This window comes from Mus musculus, chromosome 5 (genome assembly GCF_000001635.26).
Source record: "Mus musculus strain C57BL/6J chromosome 5, GRCm38.p6 C57BL/6J".
Lineage (NCBI taxonomy): Eukaryota > Metazoa > Chordata > Mammalia > Rodentia > Muridae > Mus > Mus musculus.
Window position 1 is genome coordinate 65,740,007 of NC_000071.6, and position 24,413 is coordinate 65,764,419.

The 24,413-nt window shown below is 45.8% G+C and overlaps 1 protein-coding gene and 1 long non-coding RNA gene across 20 annotated transcripts in view; one reads left to right on the forward strand and one right to left on the reverse strand.

Moving 5' to 3' along the window:
• Window positions 1-5,445: 5,445 nt before the first annotated feature.
• On the reverse strand, window positions 5,446-14,967 carry Gm46945. Of its 6 annotated transcripts, XR_001785054.1 has the most exons (4): window positions 12,013-14,967; window positions 10,546-10,690; window positions 6,533-6,591; window positions 5,446-6,054 (listed from the first exon to the last, which is right to left on the reverse strand). It is a non-coding gene; the product is annotated as a predicted gene, 46945 (long non-coding RNA). The 6 variants fall into 6 exon arrangements; XR_001785053.1 differs by having other exon boundaries at window positions 5,446-6,591; XR_001785058.1 differs by lacking the exons at window positions 5,446-6,054; window positions 6,533-6,591 and having other exon boundaries at window positions 8,797-10,690; window positions 12,013-14,378; window positions 14,628-14,967.
• Window positions 14,968-20,503: 5,536 nt separating this feature from the next.
• N4bp2 (NEDD4 binding protein 2) overlaps window positions 20,504-24,413 on the forward strand; it is a 69,598-nt gene continuing 65,688 nt past the window's right edge. For 4 of the 14 annotated variants that reach the window (XM_030254611.1, XM_030254610.1, XM_006504004.4 and 1 more), the window contains exon 1: window positions 20,504-23,584. The gene's annotated coding sequence lies outside the window, so the exon portion shown is untranslated. Of the gene's footprint in view, window positions 24,240-24,413 lie in introns of all 14 variants that reach the window. The other 10 variants (XM_030254612.1, XM_030254613.1, NM_001024917.1 and 7 more) reach the window with 9 other exon arrangements.

Here is a 24,413-nt window from a genome sequence, read left to right on the forward strand (position 1 = left end):
AAGGTCCTGAGTTCAAATCCCAGCCACCACATGGTGGCTCACAGCCATCTGTAATGAGATATTACACCCTCTTCTGGTGTGTCTGAGGACAGCTACAGTGTACTTATATATAATAATAATAATAATAATAATAATAATAATAATAATAATAATAATAATAAATAAATCTTTGGGCTGGAGCAAGCAGGAACTGAGTGAGCAGGGTAGACCAGAGGGAGTGGGATTGACCGGAGCGAGCAGAGGTCCTAAAAATTCAATTCCCAACAACCACATGAAGGCTCACAACCATATGTACAGCTACCGTGTACTCACATACATAAAATAAATAAAATAAATCTTAAAAAAAAAGATTCAATGTGCATTCATAATAAAAGCCCTAGAACAAGTAGGACTGAGGAAACATATTCCAGCATAATAAAGGTTATGTATGACAAACTCATGGCCAATATCATCCTAAATGAATAAAACCATTAATAAGCCCCATTAAAATCAGGAATGGGAGAGGACTGCCCACTCTCCCTATTGCTCAACCATAATGTGATTGGAGCATTAGCTGGAGCAATAAAGCAAGAGAAGGGATACAAATGGGAAAATATTAAGTCAAATTATTTTCAATTGAAGATAATATTATCTTATACCCAATGTTCCCAAAAATTGACTAGAAAAATTATAGAAATTATCAATAATTTCAGCAGAGTTATGATGCATAGTTGAGTTACAAAATTTACCAGTCCTAATACATATGAGTAACAAGCCTGCTGAGAAAGAGATCATGGACACGCGCCTCTGCCCAGTCTCTCAAATCAAATAAAATATTTAGAATATACATAACAAAACAGGTAACAAACCTCTACAATGAAAACTTTAAATGTGTGAAGTCAGAGACTAAGAAACATACTAGAATTTGAAGACCTCCCAAGCGTACAGTTTGGTAGAATTAACATTGTGAAAAAAGATATCCCTACCAAAACGATTTACTGATTCAATGAAATCACAATCAACATCCTCATCTCATTCTTCACGTAAATAGAAAGAAAATCCTCAATTTGATGTGGAGCAATGAAAGACCCAGAATAGCCAATTAGTCCTAGAAAAGTGCTTGTTTCTATGCATCCTGCTCGTTTTAAGTACTAAATGCATCTGTCTATGACCCCAACTTTTATACATCTGTTTCTATTGAGTTGATTTTGTTCCATATTAGAATGGCTACTCCAACTTGTTTCTCGGGATCATTTGCTTGGAAAATTGTTTTCCAGCCTTTTACTCCGAGGTAGTGTCTGTCTTTGTCACTGAGGTTGAGCTGAGCTTCTGATCCTCCTACTTCTACCTCTTCTGAACAGACATCTGGTTTTACATGGTGCCGGGGATTAAACCCAAGGCTGAACCAACTAACACCACCACCCGCTCTTATTGTTTTATTTGATGTTGTATGTCATATAGCCCACTCTAGCCTCAAACTTGCCATGTAGCTGAGGCTGACCTTAAACTTCTGACCCGTTCTTTTACCTCCTAAATGTTAGGGTTACAGGTATGCACCAACATGCCTGGTGTTATGTGGTATTGGAGATCAAACTCAGGGTTTTGCTCATGACAGGCAATCATTTTATTGATTTATATCATCAGCTCACTTATAATTTACTTTACAGCATCTTGATATGCAGCCCTTTCTGGGCTATAATTTCCTAAGCGGTATAAAGTGGTCTCAAATTTGTGGTGATCCTCTGGCCTCTGACTCCTAAACCTTGGGGGCAATAGATAGGTACTGTTATGCGTGATTTCCTACCCAGTTTACCTTTCAAACCTTTCCCTTGGTGGCTGAGAAGAGACACACTGAATAAAGGTAGTGGGTCCTGACTCTACCGACCTGAGTCTGGTCCTTAGGACTCACAAGGTTGAAGGAGAAAACTTACTTCCAAAGTTGTCCTCTGACCTCAACACAGGTACATGTTAAACAAACAACAAACAAAACAAATGTAAGCTGTATGTGGTGGCACCAGGCAGAGGCAGGTGGATCTCTGTGAGTTTGAGGCCAGTCTGGTTTACATAGTGAGTTCTAGGCCATCCAGGGCTACTTAGTGAAACCCTGTCTCAAAACAAGCAAAAAAAAACAAAAATAAATGTAAAACTATAAAAATTATAAAAATTATTATATATATAAGCTGTTCCTACCTCGATCATTTTGAATATGTCTACAGTTTATTGTGACAGGTATTGTCATAGACATTGCAATGCTTTACTGTTCCAAACTAAGTGTAATATCTCTGGACACTTTCTCTTGGTTGACAGTTATTTTTTTACTTTACCTGTATGAGTAGGGGCTGGAGAGATGGCTCTGTGGTTAAAAGCACTGGCTGCTCTTCCAGAGGTCTTGAGTTCAGCAACCACATGGTGGCTCACAACCATCTGTAATGGGATCTGATGCCCTCTTCTGGTGTGTAGGAAAACAGCTGCAGTGTATATATATATGTTCCCAAACCTTTATGAGTATCTTGCCTACGTGTATGTGCAGGTGTTGGAACCCTGGTCCTCTGGGTGCTCTTAACCACTGAGCCATCACTCCAGCCTCTGGCTGACAAGTGCTGTCCAGGGAAGAAAGTAAGAGTGCGTGGAAGCCCTGTAGGAAGAAACTGAGCAAGATCCTGAGGAACTGGCTGGTATTTTCCTTCGACAGTAATATTCACGCTGTGTCCTGTGTGATGAGTAGGGAAGACAAGCAAAGAAAGTAAAGTTTCCAACCGCTTTAGGTTGACGTCTGGACCCAAGAGCCTTCCCGGGTTTCGTGTTTGTCTGAGAGAAAGGGGGTGGGGATGACTTTATCTTGGCTCGTGGTCCGGGAGCCGCAAGGTTGAGGGTGTTCATTTGGTGATGATCTATTTACTTGCTGGCAGTCTTTTTTTTTTTTTTTTTTTTTAAGATTTATTTATTTATTATATGTAAGTACACTGTAGCTGTCCTCACATACTCCAGAAGAGGGCATCAGATTTCATTACGGATGGTTGTGAGCCACCATGTGGTTGCTGGGATTTGAACTCGGGACCTTTGGAAGAGCAGTCGGCACTCTTAACCACTGAGCCATATCACCAGCCCTTGCTGGCAGTCTTAAGCGGAGGATGTTGCATGAGCAGAGACAGGAGGTGAGCATGTGTGTGTGTAATGAGCATGTTAGCTAGTGCTGGGTGTAACTCCATAGGAGAGTGTGTGCCGAGGACACAGGAGGCCTGGGTTTAATTCTCAACAACAAAAATTTTAGTATGGTTTTATAATAGGTCCTTTGTTTATTTGTTTTGTTTTTCACCTACACAGGGCGCCGCCGCCGCCGCCGCCGCCGCCGCCGCCACCACCACCACCACCACCACCACCACCACCACCACCACCACCACCACCACCAAGCACTAGATTTTTTTGTTTTGTTTTGTTTTTTTGGAGACAGGGTTTCTCTGTATAGCCCTGGCTGTACTGGAACTCACTCTGTAGACCAGGCTGACCTCGAACTCAGAAATCTGCCTGCTTCTGCCTCCCAAGTGCTGGGATTAAAGGTGTGCAGCACCACCGCTCGGCTTTTTTTTTTTTTTAAAGATTTATTTTATGTATATGACTACACTGTAGCTGTTTCCAGATACACCAGAAGAGGGCATCAGGTCCCTTTACAGATGGTTGTAAGCCACCATGTGATTGCTGGGAATTGAACTCAGGACCTTTGGAAGAGCAGCCAGTGCTCTTAACTGCTGAGCCATCTCTCCAGCCCCAGGGTTTTTGTTTGTTTGTTTTGTTCTTTTTTATTAAAGTTTTTTTCTCCTGTCTTTCTCCGAAAGACATGGTCTCACTAAGTAGTTCTAGCCAGCTTGGACATCACAGAAATCCAATTGGCTTTGCTTCATGTGTGTCTTATCAGCACTTCCAAGGCTGAGGCCAACCTGGGTGTGATGGCTATTCCCAATTGCCAACTTGACTATATCTAGAATGAACTACAAGCCAGACCTGTGATTCAGCTCTAGAGGCTGGAAGACATGGGCTTTTTGATCTAGATCTTGACATGGGATGACATAAGCTTTTGATCTCGATCGTTAGGCATAGTGGCCATAAAAACTCAGGCCCAGGAAAGGCGGTACACATGTTTTTTTTTTTTTTAAGATTTATTTATTTTTTATTATATGTAAGTACAATGTAGCTGTCTTCAGACATACCAGAAGAGGGAGTCAGATCTTGTTACAGATGGTTGTGAGCCACCATGTGGTTGCCGGGATTTGAACTCAGGACCTTCAGAAGAGCAGTCGGGTGCACTTACCTGTTGAGCCATCTCACCAGCCCCTGGTACACATGTTTAATACCAGAAGATACAGGCAAGCTGACCTTTGAGTTCAAGGCCAGCCTAGGACAGAGCTAGTTTCAGGTAAAATCCTGGCTAAGTCCAGCTAAGGTCCTGGCATCATGGTACAGTACAGACCTTTACTCTGGGCCAGGCCTTTTGTGTAAGGCCTACATCAGGACGATGGAAGAAGGAAGGCTCACTCTTCTTCACTTGCATGCACCTACCTGCCAGCACATCTGTTGGAACCTGCTTCTTCAGGATTCCAGCTTATGCAGAAGATCAGCAGAAACACCCAGCCTTGTGGGACTGAGCAATTTACAGACTCTTGGAGTTCCTGTTCACAACTGGCATTGCTGGGTTAGTTGGACTGCAGACTGTAAGTCATCCCTAGAGTTTCCCTTAATATTTAGGGGAATTCCATAAATTCTGTGACTCTGGAGAACTCTAAGATCCCTGGGCAACACAGTAAATTCCAGGTCAGCCTGGGCTACACAGAGAGACCTTGTCTCAATGCACTGTTGGTCAAAGGGGGCTAGTAGGGAAAACGACACAATTTTACTCAGTGGAGTTGGAGAAGGGGTTTGCTTTTAAAGAAAGGCCAACTAAGCCGGGCGTGGTGGCGCACGCCTTTAATCCCAGCACTCGGGAGGCAGAGGCAGGCGGATTTCTGAGTTCGAGGCCAGCCTGGTCTACAGAGTGAGTTCCAGGACAGCCAGGGCTACAGAGAAACCCTGTCTCAAAAAACCAAAAAAAAAAAAAAAGAAAGGCCAACTGAATAGCAGACATATATTCTTAGGGTTTACTAATAGCTAAGAGAAGAAAAATGACGTCAAAAAGGTAAGGGAGGGCTAGGGACATGGTAGAGGGTTACCTCTGAGGGCAGACCCAAGGACAGCATAGAAAGGGGAGTCTGTAGCCAGGCAGTGGTGGCGCACACCATTAATCCCCCCCCCACTTGAGAGGCAGAGGGAGGGGGATTTCTGAGTTCGAGGCCAGCCTGGTCTACAGAGTGGTTTCCAGGGCAGCCAGGGCTACACAGAGAAAGCCTGTCTCAAAAAACCAAAATAAATCAATAAATCAATGAAAGAAAGAAAGAAAGAAAGAAAGAAAGAAAGAAAGAAAGAAAGAAAGGAAGGAAGAAAGAAAGGAAGAAAGGAAGGAAGAAAGAAAGGGGAGTCTGTGAGGAACAAGGCAGGAAGAAGGGAGAGCCATGGTGAAAGGGACTGGGCTAGTGTGACAGCTGTTCTCTGCAGGCTTTCCTCTTGGGGGAGGTGGGACATGGGAAGTTGACTGCACTTATCCCACACCATCGCTGTAGGTGTTGGGCCATAGGGAGGCTCCAGGACAGAGCTACAGGGGTTGGGGAGCAGAGTCTGAGGCACAGGACAGCTGGAGCTGGCTTGAGGTTTCCTGGGCCTGGGAAGAGGCCAGGGTCACAGAGTTCCCAGGCTCTTTGACATGCAGGCACCACTGGAAGTTGCAGAAGAGCTGAGAACTGAATCTGGGCCCTCAGGCTGGATCTAGCCCGGGGCGGGGGTGGAAAGGGGTGAAGGGGTTAGCTTCTTCAGCTGGTGGTGGTGGTGGGAGAGAAGAGTCCTTGGCTTGACTGCAGGTTGCAGGCTTGGCTTGGGCTTGTAGTGGTTGTGGCTGGGGGTACAATGAGGTCTTCTACGGGAGACTATAGGTGAAGGCCTTCTCCATGGCTTTCCATGGCTCCCCATGGCAGATCCCGATGAAAAGAGAGTCTGTGGTTTTAAGACATTTATTATCATGGTGAAAAATGGATGTGTAAAACCATACCTCCCTTCTTAGGGTCGGCCTGAGATTAAACACCTTTTGCAGGGAAGAATATCTGAGAAGGAAATCATACACACACACACACACACACACACAGAGAGAGAGAGAGAGAGAGAGAGAGAGGAAAGAAGCCCTCCAGGCCTTTATGTACCTCATTAGCATGGAGATCTGTCTTGAGCCTACGTGTCCATAGGCCATGTAGGTCCTTTTCTACATGTGGGGGGCTTGGGGTGTTGTCCTTACATGACTGATGGTCACAAATCTATGGGGTCACTGAAGCTAGTTCCAGGGGCTTGGTGCCTGGGAGCAAAGTGCTTACTGTCCCTTCAGGGCTTCTAGCCTTAGTTTAACCAGGATCCAGGCTACCTTTCATGGTCCCACGGTCCTCTGCCCCTCTGCAAGTGTTGAGAATCTCCTTATCCTTACCGTGATTTCCTGCAGAGGCTGATGGGAATCGGAGCTGCTTGTGTTTCTAATAGTTGTAACTAAGAAAAGAAAATTAGACATACGGGCTAGGGTTATGGTTTGTTTGTAGAGGACTTGGCTAGCACGCACAAAACCCTGGTTTTAATTCCCAGCATAGTATAAAGCAGGTGAGATGACGCCCACCTGTAATCCCAGCACTCAGGAGGTACAGGCCGTAGGATCAGAAGTGAAGGTTGTTTTAATCTACAGAGCAAAGGCCAGCCTGGGCTTCAGGAGGCAGGCAGATCTCTATGAGTCTGAGGCCAGCCTGATCTACATAGTGAGTTCCAGGACAGGCAGGGCAACATAGTGAGACCCTAACACACACACACACACACACACACACACACACACACACACACACACACGAGAGGGAAGAAGTGAGGATGCTGGCTTTTATGTTTGCTTTGTGTTTGGTTTGCCTTGGTTGGGATGGAGTAAGTTAGACCCAAAGTTGACTGTTGTTTGAGCACTGAGGCATAGTTTCGCAAGCATCTGACAGCCCTGTTGATCAGGTTTAACTTGCTGGTTTATGGCTTTAGAGCCTCTGGGCTTAGTGCTGTTAACCGTTCTCCCCAGGGTTCCTGCCTCTTACCTCACTGACCCCCTTCAGAAGCCTTCAGGGCTTTACGTTTGTAGCTGCTGGGAATAGCAAGGTGCTGGCCACTGATTGACTGATGCTTTTGGCCTATGAAAGGTGTTACCTTGAGTACTGTCTACGTGACAGCTGAAGTGTTACCCAACCCCATCCTTGGGCTCAGGATGCCTGTAGGCCAGAAGTTGCCGTTTAGAAGAGTGAGCCAAAGAGGCTGGGAGCTAAGATGGCTGCCGGAGTATCTACCAGACCATCTCAAGCCTCACCATTTCACCTACAGGCTAAATGACACATCCTCTAGTGCTAGGACAGTTGCCATGGTTACCACCAGGCTCCTAAAGACAGGGGAAGGATACAAAGTTCAAATTTCCAGAGAAATTCCCACTCTTTCCCACAGCAGACATGACTATTCCTTTCAGTAACTAGCACATTCCTCCCAAAATCACTGTACGCTGCATTTGTTACCTCAAAGCATTCACTGCTGAGAAGTTGATTTGTAAGTGAGGGGGTGGGGGGAAAGACCTCAGGTTGCTCTGGAGGCTTGTCACCATGGACTGTCATAGTCACCCCGTTTTCAGGCTAGACCAGATAACACTGTGAACTCGCAGGCTCATGGACGAAAACAATTTAGGCTATAGGTCGTTCTCGACTTTCTTTGTCATTGTAGAATAAGGTGACCCCGGATGAGTGAGTGAGGTCTGCTGTTGTAGGCTTGTAACTCCAGCTTCTCCAGAAGCCAAGCTGGAAAGTTCAAGGCCTGCCCAGACTACAGTGGTAAAAGGGAGGCTGAGGATACAGCTCAGCGATGGAGGACTTACCTAGCCTCCCCAAGGCCCTCCCTGTGTGAAACTTCAGTGCCAAATACAAAGGATGGGAAGAAAGAAGAGTCCCCATGACCTAACCAAGGGACACTGGTTTTGTAGACAAAGATTTAAACAGAAACACTGTGTGGATTAATTATCATTTCAAAGTTCTCAATGGTTTGCATCTCACCAGTGGAAATTGGCCTGTTTGGAAAATGTGACCATTACCTCTCCAATCTAGACTTCTCTGGAGTCTGATGAATGGCTGTTTCAATTAATCCAATTAAAGTTTATGGATTTCCTTTTCGCTCCTTTCTTTTCCTTGACATAGGATCTTTTTATATAGCTCAGGCTGCTATGAACTCTCTATGCAACTCAGGATGACCTAGACCTAAAGGCAGTTTTCCTGCCTTAGGCTCCCCAGAGATTGGCAAGGGAATTGGCATTTTGGTTTTGTTTGTCTGTTTTTGTCTGGTCTGTCAAGAAGCTTGCTCTAAAATAAAAGCCTTCCATGAGCTAGGTCTCAGTATCCAAGGCCAGCCTCCTGACCCTACTACCAGCACCTCCTTAGAGAGTGTTGTTAGCACCTTAACATTTCTGCTAGGCTCCGCCCAACAGTTACCTAGCAACAGCCAGGTACAGAGAGCTTGGCTTGCTATAAAAGGACTGATTTGCCTCTCTCATGCTCTCTGACCTTTTCCTTTCTCTCTCTGACCCCTCTCCCTCTTTTAATCACCCCCACCATGTTCCTGGCCAGCCTCTTTCCCTCTTTTCTTTCTCCCCCCCCCCCCCCCCCGTCTCTCTCTCTGTCTCTCCCCTTCTCTTTCTCTGCCTCTACTTCCTTCTCAACCTCCTTTCCCATGCCCCCAGATGAACTTCATTTTATACTAGATCCATCATATGGCTGATATCTGAGGGTGTGGGTGCCTCAGCCTGGGCCCACTAGGGTACCCCCTCCTACCACACCACACTGCATTTTACAACACACATCAGAGATGGCAGGCAGGAGTCACCACATGTGGTGTCTGAATGACATTGGCCCTTAAATAAAGCCCATAGGAAATGGCACTATTAGGAGCTCCTTGGAGGAGGTGTGGTCTTGTCAGAGGAAGTCCCTGGGGTTTTGAGGTCTCAGAAGCTCCAGCCAGGACCAGTGTGCCACTTCACTTTCTCCTGTCATCACCATAATAGGCACAACCTCAGAAAGCCAGCCCTAATTAAATGTCTCCCTTTATTAGAGTTGTGGTCATGGTGTCTCTTCACAGCAATAGAAACCCTAACAAAGATACTGCACTTGGCTCTTCTGACTTTAGTTTAAAAACATTATTTCTGGCCTTGAGTTGTTCTTCACAAAGTCATCAAGACAACTGACTTTCTAAACCACCAGCCCCTCAGGACACCACTCACTACACCAATCAGATAGAACTCTGAGGCTGTCTGTTGTAGAGTCTCCTAATTGATATTTCTATAAAGCATCCAGTTTGGTCCCAAAACAGCAGGTAAGTGCAACTTCCGTTCTCCTTTCTAGGCCTCCCGTTGATTTTACAAATTGCTCCCAAGGTGGGGCCTAGAATGAGTCCTTGGTGTGCAGATAAGACTGTAATATTATTCATTTAAATCCAGAGTCATAACTGCTGGGGATTCCAGCACTCTGGAGACTGAGGTAGAATAGTGTGAGCTAGAGGCCAGCCTGGGCTACCCAGTAAGAAGCTATCTCAAGGGGCTGAAGGGGGTTCAGCAGTTAAAGTACTTTCTGTTCTTTTAGAGTTCGGATCCTAGCACCACTTCAGGGGACTCACGACCACCTGTAACTCCAGCTCTGCGACACGCTACACCCTCTGCTGCCCTTTGTAAACCACCTACGCATATGTATGCAAACACACAGACACAAATAAAAGTAAAATAAATACATTAAAAAAAAAACCTATTTCACAAAAGTGGAGAGAATGGAGTTACCTTTGACCTGCCCATCCCACCTCCAAGACTTTGACCTAAATAAATGCAGATACTACACACCACGTGTATACAAATAAGAGAGAGCCGGGCATGGTATGTATGTATCCCTAGCAATCAGAAAGTAGACACAGGAGGATCAGGAGTGTAGCGTCATTCTCTGGTACACAGTGAGTTCTAGGACATTCCGGGCCACATGAGACCCTGATTTTATAATTCATTGCTGTATAAGGTATTTTAATCTGTAGATTTTTTTTTATCTCCCTAAATTTGAAAAATGGGCCACCTCCTTGAATTTCGGGAACATATTCCAATTCCAAAAAAAAAAAAATCCCAACTATTGTCTGTTCCTGAGCCTTAAATTATAGAACGATAGCCGCTGTCTCCCCCCACCCTCCTTGTTTGCACTGCTCCGCTGACCACACTCTGAAGTCTTCTCCATCTTGCAACCCCTGAGAACTCCATCTTCACGCCGCTCTGCACACACAGCTCCGGCTCCTGGACGTTCCTGTCCCGCTCAGCTTGCTGAAGATGTTGTATTACATTTATGTATCTACACTTACGTGTCTTGTCTTGTGTGTAAGCATGGAGGTTGGAGCCTGACAGAGTCAGGCCTCTTTTACCTCTCAAGCTGGCTTGCTGGCCCTTCCTTAGCTTCAGCCAGGGCTCCTGCACTGGCTCCTCCAGCACTCGGCCCTGGTTTGATGACTTCCTTTGCTTTTTGCTCTCTTACTTTGCTCGGTTGTATCCCTCAGCATCATCTAGAAACTGGGACACAGAAGTGAAACCTTGGGATGTTACATATCCTAAGTTTAAATTATTATTATTATTATTATTATTATTATTATTATTATTATTATTATTATTTTGGCATAATTTCTCTGTGTAGCCTTGGCTGTCCTGGAATTCATTCTGTAGACCAGGCTGGCCCCAGACTCAGATATCTGCCTGCCTCTGCCTCTCACGTGCTGGAATTAACAGCATGCACCACCACCGCTTAGCAATAAAGTCATGAAGTTCAGTTATGTTCTGATTGAACACACATAGTCTTCTGTATGAGGCTTGCTCTCCTTTTTTTTCCCCTTTGAAAGATTTAAAACTGTCTCTCTCTCCCTTCCTGGTCCCTTTACATCTCTCCTTTTACCCAGTCTTAGAAAGTTTGAACTGGGGTTGGAGAGATGGCTCAGCGGTTAAGAGCACTGACTGCTCTCCCAGAGGTCCTGCGTTCAACTCCCAGCAACCACATGGTGGCTCAAACCATCTGTAATGGGATCCGATGCCCTTTTCTGGTGTGTCTGAAGACAATGACGATGTACTCACTTACATAAAATAAATCAATAAATCTTTAAAAGAATGAATGAAACAAAGTTTGAGCTGGATAAAATCAGAATGGGAGAATCAGGAGTATTGCCTAGTTTAAGACCACCTTGGCCTACATGGTGAGTGGTCAATCTTGGTCTATAGAGTGAAAGCCCTCTTAAAAATGAGATGAGGAAGAAGAGGAGAGAGAGGAGGGGGAGGAGGAGGAAGAAGAAGAAATAACAACTTTTACTCTTCAAATAAAATTTCAAGGTATCTTTTTTTTTTTCCCTCTAAGACTATTTTCTTCCTGATACATGGTTTCATGTAGTCCAGGCTGGCCTCCAACTCTGCTTTCCTGAGGATGACCCGAGTCCTTCTGACCCTCCCCTCTCTACTCCCCTGATAGCAGAGACGGCCAGTGTGCACCTCCACACACAGTTTATGTTGCTGGGCTCCTCTCAGACCCACATCTACCTATTGAACTGCCGACACCAGCCCATCTCCTCCTTCTCCCCCTTCCTCATTTGCTGTCTCTTCATCCCTTCCCCCCCTGGATTTTTTCCCCCTCCTTACAGATGTTGAGTTCTCTGGTATAAAATCCTACCTCCCGAGCCAGGCATGGTGGCGCATCCCTTTAATCCCAGCATTTAGGAGGCAGAGGCAGGCGGATTTCTGAGTTTGAGGCCAGACTGGTCTACAGAGTGAGTTCCAGGACAGCCAGGACTACACAGAGAAACCCTGTCTCGAAAACAACAACAACAACAACAACAACAACAACAACAACTTACCTCCCCAAGGATATTAATTTACTTTTCAAAAATTTCCTCCTCTGCCTGGTTTGTCTTTGTTATCTCCATGATTTTTTTTCTCCTTCTCCTTTTGGTGCCAGTCTTTACCGTTGCAAGCTTTCCTCTAAGCCCTAGAGCTCTGTTGATCTGAATGTTTGTTCTGGGTCTAAGTGAACTTTGCCAATCTGATTGGAAGCTGGGTGTGAATGGGCCGGTCCTGAGGCACTTGAGCGTGTGAGGAGCCTGGGTGGAGGTGTTTTCTTAAGTGCCTGTTTATAAAGGTGTTTGCTCTGTAGCAATTTAGATTCTGGAGGGAGAAGAGTCTCTAATTTCCTGCCACAAAGAATAAACCTGACTTCTGGTGCTGTAGTCCGGGAATGAATGGGGAGAATTTGGGGATTTGCCCACTCTGCCCCAGGCCACACATTTGGTTCTCCATGGATTTGTGGGGGAGGGGAGATTGTTTAACCATTGTAGGTCTCTGTCTCTCTCTCACCTACTTCTCACCCTCTCTTATCTCTCTTTCTTCCTCCTTTCTCTCTGACTCCTCTCTCCTAGACTTCCTTTGTTCCTTTCCCTCCTTAATGGCTAGTACTCGAATTTACTCTTCTCAATCTCGCAGTCCTTGTGCCTCAGTCTCCCCGTGTTGGTTTACCGATGTACCCACCATGCTCAGCCTACCCCTGCTGTTTGCAGTGTCCCAGTGTCTGTGCTTAGGAGGATGGGGAAGTACTTTTGACTTTCCCACCTCTACTTCCCAGAGTGCCACAGCCATACTTTTTTTTTTCCCCCTTCCTGAGACAGCAGGGTTTCTCTGTGAAGCTCTGGAACTCACTCTGTAGACCACGCTGGCCTCACTGAGACCACTCACTGGACCACTCACTGAGATCCACCTGCCTCTGCCTCCCAAGTGCTGGGATTAAAAGCGTGCGCCCACCTCCCCTTCCCGCACCAGGCTAAAGACAAGTTGTAGGTAGCCTATAAATGAAGCGGCAGTACTTCAAAGGCAGAGGATCTCTGAGTGGAGGCCAGCCGGGTATACAGAGAATGTTCCAGTACAGCCAGGATTACACAGAGAAACACACACACACACACACACACACACACACACACACACACACACACACACACACACGAGAGTTTTCCTTTTGTTATTGTCATGTTGTTGCCTGGTTTTATTGCTGCCCTGATCATCTTACTTCCCTTTCTGTTTTGTGGGACGGTTTGAGAAGCATTGGTATTTACTCTTCTTTAAAGTCCGCTAGGTTGGCCTGGAACTCACTGTAGAGCAAGCTGCTCTTGAGTTTGAGGCAGTGTTCTTGTCTCAGACCTCCTCAGTGCTGGTATTAAAAGTGTGAGCCATGACATCCAACATGACTGAAAGATGAATGTGAGTATGTGTGGAACATGCAGGCACGTAACTCATTATTTCTGTCCACTTGGAGGGCGTGGGAATGCCGAGACCGTGTAGTACTGAGCACACGTAGAGCCTGGATCTCGGTTCCTCACAGCACGATTCTTTGATCAAAGGGACCAGGAGTGCCTTAGAGAAGTACTTGATACTAGAGCTGGGACATGTTGAACACCCTGAGGCACAGGAAAGGAAAGAGTGTTTAAAAAGAGAAGGAGAGTATCGAAAGGTCTCAGGAACTAATGAACTTGTAAGTTCCCACTGCCAAATCTGGAACGATTTGAGAAATAGAATCAATAATTATAATAAAATCAATGTCCACGAACCCATACTGACGTCAATATAATTAAATGAATAAATGGGGGTAAGGAAAAACTATTTATCACTGAAGATTCCAGTTACCAGATGCAAAATGGATGAGGAGTTAGCAATGCTCTTCCTTAGACAAGCAGAGCAGGAGTAACACTTGCAGGGCAGGAGTAACACTTGCAGGGCAGGAGTAACACTTGCAGGGCAGGAGTAACACTTGCAGGGCAGGAGTAACACTTGCAGGGCAGGAGTAACACTTGCAGGGCAGGAGTAACACTTGCAGGGCAGGAGTAACACTTGCAGAGCAGGAGTAACACTTGCAGGCAAGAGCCAGTGATGCATGGGAAGGGACATGGGGGCTGCAACACTGAAGAAAAGTAACATGTCTGCATACTAGCAAAGCATCGAATATGTATCAGCCTGCCACAATGAAAGGTACTATTTTGCACAATTAACATATGCTAATAAAAGAAACAACATGTCTTACCCAAGATATCATGCAAAAGAGAAAACAGTAACTTTATTGTCTGGCATACACCAGTTTAATGCTTCTATCAAGGTCAAGGCCACCAAGAGGAAGATACTGACAGCATGCACTGAGAAGACAGGATCTCGTAAAGCATGTTTTTGTCAAAGATCCATTACCCTAGTCAAATGATGAGAAAAATATAAGAGCAACTAAATTCAGAGACATTCTACAAAGTGACAAAAGATGACACTCAACTTATAAGGGGGCTACATTTGAATTAAAGCCAATGTGATGGTTCATTTCAGGTGTCATGTTTCCAGAGAACATTGGTACATGGGTTAGCCCTCTGGCCAGATTCTCCATGTGAGAGGCGTGATCCATTTGGCTAGGGCCCACATAGAAGAGGAAGGTTCAAGAAATGGGTACCTGATCTCTGACTTTCTTTGGTGGAGTGGGCCAAGACTTCTGGGCCATTGCTCCTAGACATCAGACTCCAGGCTCTTCAGCTTCAAGCTTTCGTTTGGATTAGCTGTTCCCTTTGGTCCCTTTGGCCTTTGGTCTTTTACTTGGGGCTGCATGACCCGTCTTACTGGTTCTGAGACATCCTGTTTCCTGGGGTAATCAATTTCTCTGACATTCCAGCTTGCAGATGGCTATTGTGGAAAATATTCAACTTCTTTGTATGAACCAGTCTCCCAATATTACACACACACACAAACACACACCCCCCACTGGAGAACCTTAGAATCTTTTTGTTTTGTTTTGTTTTGTTTTGTTTTGTTTTTCGAGACAGGGTTTCTCTGTGTAGCCCTGGCTGTCCTGGAACTCACTCTGTAGACCAGGCTGGCCTCGAACTCAGAAATCCGCCTGCCTCTGCCTCCTGAGTGCTGGGATTAAAGGTGTGTGCCACCACTGCTCAGCTACCTTAGAACATTTTATGCATTATTATAAGTTGAAGATATAATGATGTAAAACGCTTATTGTTTTAGTGTGTGTGATGTGTATTTGTTATATGGAGATAAGAATGCAGCTTGTGGGAGTTGGTTCTCTCTCTCTTTCCTTTCACCTTGTCCAGCAACTCAGGTTATCAAGTGTGATAACAGGCACCTTTACTGCCGGGCAGTGGTGGCACACGCTTTTAATCCCAGCACTCAGGAGGCAGAGGCAGGTGGATTTCTGAGTTCGAGGCCAGCCTGGTCTACAGAGTGAGTTCCAGGACAGCCAGGGCTACACAGAGAAACCCCGTCTCGGAAGGAAAAAAAAAAAAAAAAACAGGCACTTTTACCTGCTGAGCCATCCTGCCTGCCCTGAAAATACTTACTGTATCTATGCTCACTGTAGAGTGAGCTTTGCCGTCCCTTGGCTGACTGGGAGCTGCAGGTTTTGCTGCTGCCCAGCATCATGGAAGGGAATCTCACCCCCCTACCACCAGCAAAACAACTACACAAGTTCAAAATTCCGAGTAAAATGTCTTCTAAATGTTTGTGGCTTTTACATTTTCTTTAATAATTATTTATTTTATGTATATAAGTACATTGTAGCTGTATTCAGAAGAAGGCGTCTGATCACTTTATTACAGATGGTTGTGAGCCACCATGTGGTTGCTGGAAATTGGACTCAGGACCTCTGGAAGTCAGTGTTCCTAACCGCTGAGCCATCTCTCCAGCCCCCCTTTTACATTCTTTTCAAACACTGGAAGTTAAGCTCTTATAAATTGGGGACTATTCAAATACTGATCAAATGTACCAAGGTCAAAGGATGGGAAGGAGACCGAGGGCACAGGGCCAGTCTCGATGTGGAATTCTGGATTGGATCCTAGAACAGGAAAGAGTCCATTAGGAGAAAAGGCGGTTGAGCCTGAGTAGAGTGTAGTTGTTTTGCCAAGTGTGACACTTCTCCCTCAGGTTCACGTGCTGAAGATAGGGTCACCAGCTGCTGGTACTATTTTGGGAAGAGCAGTTTGATACAGGGATGGGGTGGGGGTGAGGTGAGGAGTGGGATCGGAGATTGGGATGTAAAATGAATGAATTAATGAGAGGAAAAAAAAAACCTGTAGAAGGTAGGCCTAGTGGGAGCAAGTAGGTCACCTGAGACATGTCCTTGGAGGCTATTTCTCTTCCCAGACCCTTCTCTGCATCAATTCTCAGCCTCTTGGCTGCCATGAAGTAAAGTCTCTTCCACACACTCCCGATACCATGATGTCTTACCTCAGGTGCCAAGCGAAGGACCGGGTACCTTGAACTGAAACTTGTGAAAGAAGGCTGGAGAGATGGCTTAGTGATTAAAAGCACGGGCTTCTCTCCCAGAGGACCTGGGTTCCATTCCCCAGCATCCACCGTAGCAACTCACAACTTCTATAGCTCTAGTCCCATGAGATCTGATTCCCTCTTCTGATGTGCAGAAAATAAAGAAAAAAATTAATTAATTGAAAAAAAAAAGAAACTGAAAGAAAGAGACAAAAGTAAAACCTTCAGATCTTTAAACAGCTTCCGGCTTCTGTCATGGCACTGCGATACACGGAACCATAGTTTCTGCACTGTTAACAAGCTGGTTCGGAAGACTAGTTATGCGTGTTAAAACCATGAGAAGCTAGGGGGAGAGTGTATTCAAACTCTTGACTTTTTTTTTTTTTTTTTGGTAAGTTTTCTGTTTGTGTGAAATCATCTCAATAAAAAGTATAGGTCATTGATGTGACTCAGTCTGTAGATGCACAAAACCTTGGGCTTTGGATGGGCAGTGGTGGCACACACCTTTAAATCTGGCACTTGGGAGGCAGAGGCAGGCTGATTTCTAAGTTCCCGGCCAGCTTGGTCTACAGAGCAAGTTCCAGGGCAGCCAGAAAAAAATCCCGTCTAGAAAAACAAAAAACCCCAAACAGAGAAGAAATCTTATTGAGCCATTCAGGTGGCTAAGACCAAATGAAAAGTTCCCATCAGACAATTTGTCAGGGAGGATGGATTGAGAAGCAGACCTGTGAGGCTTGCCCTAATTTCTTCTGTTCTTTGGTCAAGAATAAAGGGCAGGACTTGTTTTACATAGAACTAACTGCTAATGACTAATCCTTTCCCAATTAGGAGCCATGGGGGGTGGGGGGTGGGGAAACCATGCATTTTTAATTCCATCTCATTGGATAGAACTGTAGGAAAATAATGGCTGTGGAAAAACTTTGCTGGCATGTTTCTCTCTCCACCCCTTGGCTAGTCTGAAGGCAGGAGATTATTAGAAGCAGCTTAGGGATAGCGGGATAAGTTGTGCTTAGAAAACAGGAAAATTGAACCTCAGCTAATAAAAACTTGCTACAAGATGGAATCCTGTAGGTCTGTAGGAACTTGGATCAACCCTTCAGGGCTCAGCTGCCAAACATGAACTTCTCTGACTCAGTAATGTAGAAAAAATATCAGTTAAAATTTTTGCTGTGGGGCCTAGCAAACACAGAAGTGGATGCTCACAGTCAGCTATTGGATGGATCACAGGGCCCCCAATGGAGGAGCTAGAGAAAGTACCCAAGGAGCTAAAGAGATCTGCAACCCTATAGGTGGAACAACATTATGAACTAACCAGTACCCCGGAGCTCTTGACTCTAGCTGCATATGTATCAAAAGATGGTCTAGTTGGCCATCACTGGAAAGAGAGGCCCATTGGACTTGCAAACTTTATATGCCCCAGTACAGGGGAATGCCAGGGCCAAAAAGGGGGAGTGGGTGGGTAGGGGAGTGAGGGATGGGTATGGGGGACTTTTGGGATAGCATTGGAAATGTAAATGAGGAAAATACCTAATAAAAAATTTTTAAAAATTTTGCTGCATGAATCCCTAGGTTTTCCTGATATTGTCTCATAATGTGTAAACTAGACTGTTAATTTGCTATAAGAATACAACGCAGGTTGCTTATTTTACCACCATCTTGAGACACTCTTGTCTTGTAGGGAAAGCTTCAAGGAAGGCTTAGTCATAGACTATTGTCTGGTTAGCAGGAGCACGATAGCAAGGCTAGAGTGAGCAAATTATGAAAAATCTCAGTAATGGGGATAGAATTTCTAAGAAGTGCTGTTTTTTTTTTTTTTTTCCTTTCCTTTCTGAGACATACTCTTATAGCTTGCTGGTCTCAAATTTGATGTGTAGGCTAGCCCTGAACTCTTGATCCTCCTGCCTCTGCCTCTCAAGTGCTAGGATTCCACACAATGAGCTGATTCTTTGCTGCTGCTGTTATCTTTCCTGGGCGTTGAGCTGAAGCGGTGCACATACTGTGTTTTCCTACCTCTTCCCAGATTCCTGTTGAGGGGAAAGACAGAGGCTTACCAGAGTGACAGACTCTGGGAGAGCAGCCCAGGGCTGCTGGTCTGAGCTCTTCTTTCTCGAGTCAGTCGGCTCTGAGAGAGTATATATTTCCTCCAGGGTTCAGGACAACTTCTCTATCTTCCAAAGAGATCTTAGTATTTAGGGTTATCCTCATTCTGTGGTAATCTCTGTGGTGGCCATTCCTGGTTAACAAGCTGACTACATCTGAAAGAACTACAACCCAGAAATGGACACTCCTGTGATCCAGATTTTGGAGGCTGGAAGACACAGGCTTTTGATCTGGATCTTGAGGCACAGTGGCCATGAAAAGCTCAGGCCCAGGCAAGGTATTATAGGCCTTTAATCCCAGGAGACAGAGGCAAACAAATCTCTGAATTCAAGGCCAGTCTGAGACAGAGTAAGTTCCAAGTCCAGGCATTGGTGGTCATACCTTTAATCTGGGCCATACCTTCTACTGGAGGCCTATGTCAAGACAATGGAAGAAGGAGAGCGTCTTTTTCTCTGCCTGCTTGCACTTACTTGCCAGCACATCTGTTGGAGCCTACTTCTTCAGGACTCCAGCTTATACAGAAGACCAGTTCAAACACCCAGCCCTGAGGGACTGAGCAACTACTCCATTCTTGAACTTCTCACTCAGCTGCCCATTGTTGGGTTAGCTGGACTGTATGTCATTCCAATAAATTCCCTTAATATATAGAGACATTCCAAAGTTCTATGACTCTCAAGAACCCTTGTAAGTTTATCACCCTTTATTTTAGTTTCCTTATTATTTTTACTTCCATATTTTCTCACAACTTTGAGAAAAGCTGGTGCAGCAGTGAGAAGAGACGGACACTAAGTTTAGTTTTGTCCATGAAAACTTTGCTCATGTCACAATTCCTCCCTATTGGTAAGTTATCTCCTCTGGCTGGGTGGTGAGGTCTGTGCCTGGGATCCCAACACTCAAGGGGCAGAAATACAGGAACATGAATTCCAGGCCTGCTTGGGGTAATTATTGAGAACCTATCTCAAAATGAAGACAAAAAAGGGGGGGCTAGAGAGATGGTTCATTGAGGACTGCTTAGTGCTTTTCAGAAGACTCAAATTTGGTGACCTGGGTCATGTCTGGTGGTTCACAGGACAGTGACTCCAGTTCCTGAGAATCCAACACCAGCTTCTGTCCTGCAAATACCTGACATAGATGAACACAAAAAATACATCTTAATAATAAGGGAGCCGGGCATGGTGGTGTACGCCTTTAATCCCAGCACTTGGGAGGCAGAGGCAGGCGGATTTCTGAGTTCGAGGCCAGCCTTGTCTACAAAGTGAGTTCCAGGACAGCCAGGGCTACACAGAGAAACCCTGTCTCGAAAAACCAACCAACCAACCAACCAACCAACCAACCAACCAACCAACCGAAACAAGAATAAACAACAAAATCTCTTCTGGTAGGTGTTCTTTGTTGCAGTAGTTGATTAATCCATTTTAATCTCTCACTACCTGGCCCAGTGCTCTGGATTCCTGAATGACACATACACACACACAGACACACACAACACACAACTTCCATGTTGCTAATGCTTCCCCTCCAATACTCCTGATTACTTACTAAAATCTATATTCCATATTTGTTATCCCAGATCCAATTTAGGGGGGTGTCCTTGGGAGGTTCTTATATGTCTTTCTTCCTACAACTGGCAATTCTGCTTCTTCCTCTGTCCCCTTGTCCCGAAATCCTAAAGTCTCTCTCTGTCTCCCTGCCCAGCCATTGGCAATTTTACTCGCCAATCAGAACCAGCTCGGGACAGGGACCCTCAGTGTCTTACATTCGGGATTCTAGGGCAATTTTGGGAACTCATAATGCAAGCATTAAACCAAATCCACAACAGTTCTCTACTGCTCAGGAGATTGGTTTTGGAGTTCTTTTTTACTTTGCTTTGTGTTTGTGTATGTGTAGTGTGTGTAGTGTGTGTGTGTGTGTGTGTGTGTGTGTGTGAACACAGGCACATGTGTATATACAGAACCAACATTGACTTTAATCACAATTGGGCTAGTCTGGACTTGCTGATGAGGAGTTCTGGAATCAGTCACAGAGGGATGCCACATCTTCCCAGCTTTTTTACACAGATTTTGGGAACCTGAACTGTATTCTTCACACTGGCAACTCAGAGATGCCTCTCTTTACTGAGTTTTCAAAGTTAATTGGCTTCATCAGTCTTTTCTGATTTGGATGTCTGTGTATGCATGTTCGTCTACACTTGGGTGGGTGCATGCATGTCTGTGGCTAGAAGCTGACACAAGGCATCTCCATTCTTGCCACTTTACATATTAAGTCAGGACACCTCACTTGAAAACCCAGCTGGCCTAGCTAGCTGATTTTCAGGAGAGATCCTATCTCCACCCTCCATGTGTTCTGATTACAGGGAGGTACACACCACTTAGGGATCTGAAAGCTAGCCCTCACACTTTCATGGCAAACGATGCAGTGTGCATATCTGCAACCCTGAAAATCTTAAGTGTTAATACCTGCTTTTTATAGATGGACAATTGTAGGAAATTACATTTTCTTCACTGATCGAGCCCACTCACATTGAGTTTCTAACACGTGTTCACAGCTTATCACAGAATAGATACTATGAGTGTTACCTGAAAGATGTAACTGACTTTGGAGTACTGAAGCAACTCTGAGGGCACAGAACACCACTGTCTATGTGGTAAGGACACAATCCACTGAAACGTGTTTACTTTAGATAACAGCGGTAGCACCTACTATCCCATTTCCATGGGACTTGTTTGGCTTTTGTAGTCTGAGGCTTCACACACGAGACAAGAACAGTAAGTAGGGTGTTACTGAGCTACATTCCCAGACCTTATGAGAGATGAGATCTGAAGACAGGGGAACTAAAACAACTGATCTGCTATTATGTAACTAAGGAGAGAAGCAGATGGACTTTTTGATTTGCTATCCCTGTTTATCCCATCTTTAACATAGCACACTGCTTCTTTTGTACAAGTTTCTGAATTTGGCAGTGAGGAATACAAGGCTGAGCAGGAAACAACCTATCTTCCAGGAGTTGGTAATCCAGTAAGAGATCATACATCTGTAAAATCTAGAATTAAGCAGAGGGAAATAAAGGTGCCATACATTACTTTTTGTGGCAATGAAATCATACTTAGGCTCCAAATGCAAATATAAACAAACAGCTTTATAATTTATACAATAAATATGTTCCAAATGTTCTGAAAACATTTACAAATCTCTAGTTCCTTTAAGGGCCAGTTTTTTAACTAAAATTTGAGTAGTCACCTCATTATTAAAAGTATTAGCTGGTAGCATTTTGCCATTCTACATATTCATCTGGTATTTTAAATACTACTTTCACACAATTAATTATAACCAATTATACTCTAGTCAACTGGAAGACTGCAGAGGTGGAGTTGCACCCCTGAGAAGTAGCACCCCTGTCTGGAGACTCAGTAATTCAGACTCTTACATGTCTCCTTTGAAACTACAGGACCTAAGCTGGAGAGAGAATGAATGTGATAAACAATCCATTTATTCCAATGCTGTCTCCTCCTTTGAAAGATGTGTTGTACTTTTCCTATTGGCTTAGAATGTGAGCCAATAAGGAAAGAGGAGTCCTTGGAAGTATTCATAAAGCAAGCCTGGCATTGTGCACACTGGTAAAGATGGCTTTGTTCTTTACATCTGTGAGAATTTTATGGGTTTGATACTTTTCTTTTGACATAGTAAGCAAAAGTAATTCAGATTGGGTGGTGCTGTCCCTTGAAATATATTTTCTAATGTTTAAGAATTCCCCCCTTTTATTATTTGGACTTAAGATGTGATAAATCCTTAACAGATGTTCAAAAGAAATTCAAGAACTTAAATACAAGTTTTTATTATCACGTTGAACATATTTCAGATGAACAAAATTAATATAAATTTGCTAGGTTTGTTTGAAGTCTATAATTACTAAGTTTCTTTCATTTCAAAAGTGGCATATATTACAGTTATTAGGCTCCTAATAGCTGCTTAGAAACAGATTAATGTTAGGTTCTCAGCAGTAGCTACTTACGCTCGGGATTGTAGACTATTAAATTTCTTTTGTTTACCATATTTAGAATAAGCCTTAATAAAGATGTTTGTATAGTATATATTTTTAAACACTGAAACTCAAGAGATCTCTAAAAAGACAAAGAAAATAAAAAACACATCCATTCATATTCTTTTCTGTGTGGGAGATTTCATTAGAACATTTATTTGCTTAAGTACACTAGTTTCTTTGCTTAAATACACCAGTTTCTAGAAAAAACCCCACTAGACCATTTGCTCATTGAGTGTGAGAATGTTCAAGCCAGATCTAAAGGGATTTTTTTCACTTGTATTCTTTCCAAATCTACATTCAGTTTAAATAATTGCCATAACAATTGACAGATAATCTGTCTCTCTGATGTGGATGAATATCAAGAGGTTATTTTACTACGGGGGGGGGGGGCAGTGAAAAATACAAAGTAATTGCAAAGAGAGAGGAAAGTCCAGGAGAAAACAGACACAAAAACAAAAAGAACAAAACTAAAAACTCCGAAACGACCAGTAGCATCATTAATCAGAAGGCTAGAGAGAGACACACACTTTTGTACTCTGATCGTTTCATGTCAGGACAGAACAAATTAAGCAAGGAAGTCAGAGTCCAACAAGGAAAAACATGGAGCGGGCTTAGGGGACGGGCTAATCATCCAGGATCGTTAACAGGGAAAGGGAACACTGTTGCTTTTTCTTGGCACCTGAAAACTCCAGCTCCACACTGGCAAAGGCCGCAGCTCTTTTGGGCTCAGGCCAGCGGGTTCCGACCGCACGTTGGCGGCGCGGGCTGGATCCCGGCAGCCTCCGTCCCGGTTGCTGGGGCCGCGGGGCCCTTTGTTCCCGCGGGGCGCCGCCGCCCGTCCGCCCCGAGTGAGCGGGCCCCCGTGGGGGACAGCGCGGGGCCCATCGCCTCGCCCCGCCGACCTCGCAGCTGCAGTCCCGCCCGCCCCAGCTCCTAGTTCCTCCCTCGCTGCCCAGGGCCAGAACGACCTTGTTTTGCTTTTCGGGCTCGGGAGAGAGGTGAGGGTTAGACCCGGCCGCGGCTCACCGGGGCGCTTACACGGGCAGCAGTAGGGGGGGTCCCAGCGCCTGCCTTTCCCCGGAGCCCTCGGGGGACAGCGGCGGGCCGCAAGCTTCCGGGAGAGCCTCGGGGGGCCCCGCGGGTCCCGGGCTGCGCCTCCCGCCAGGCCCGGGACTCACTTCTCGTAACGGAGCCAGCGAGGCGCCAGCACCGGTGGGCTCGGGTCTCCGGGCCGGCGCCGTGGCGGGCGCGGGCCGACGCATCCTGGAGAGCCCGGGGTGGGTGGGTGGGGGGTGTGCGGAGCAGCAGAGGTCGCGGCCCCGGGGCGGGGGCGGAGATCCACCTGGCTACGTGGCAGCCATTGCGGCGGCCGCGAGACCCCTCCCCACGCGGCCGCCCACCCGCCCTCTCGCGGCGGGCTCCTGCGCGGCTGCTCTTCCCCGGTCGGACGGAGAGCGGCAGTGTGTCCTCGCTCCGCACGCTCGCTGCGTCTCCCCCACCCCCGCCCCGCGGACACAGCTGCTCGCCAGCCCCGCGCCGCGCCGCGCCGCGCCGGAGAGCGTAGTGGCTGGCGGCGGCGGGAAAGGGTTGCGGACCCGCGGCGCTTACTCGACGACACGGCCCGGGGGCTTCGACGCCCCGCTCCCGCAGCAGGTAAAGGCGGAGGTTGGCGAGGCGGGCGGCGGGACTCGGGGAGGAAAAGAGCGGGAGGGGATCCCGGGAGCGCGGAGTCCCAGAGGAGGAGGGCCCGAGGCGGGCGGCGAGCGAGAGACGCGGCAACCCCGGGCAGGCACGGGCCGGGCGGGCGGGCGGGCGGAAGGGGAGTGA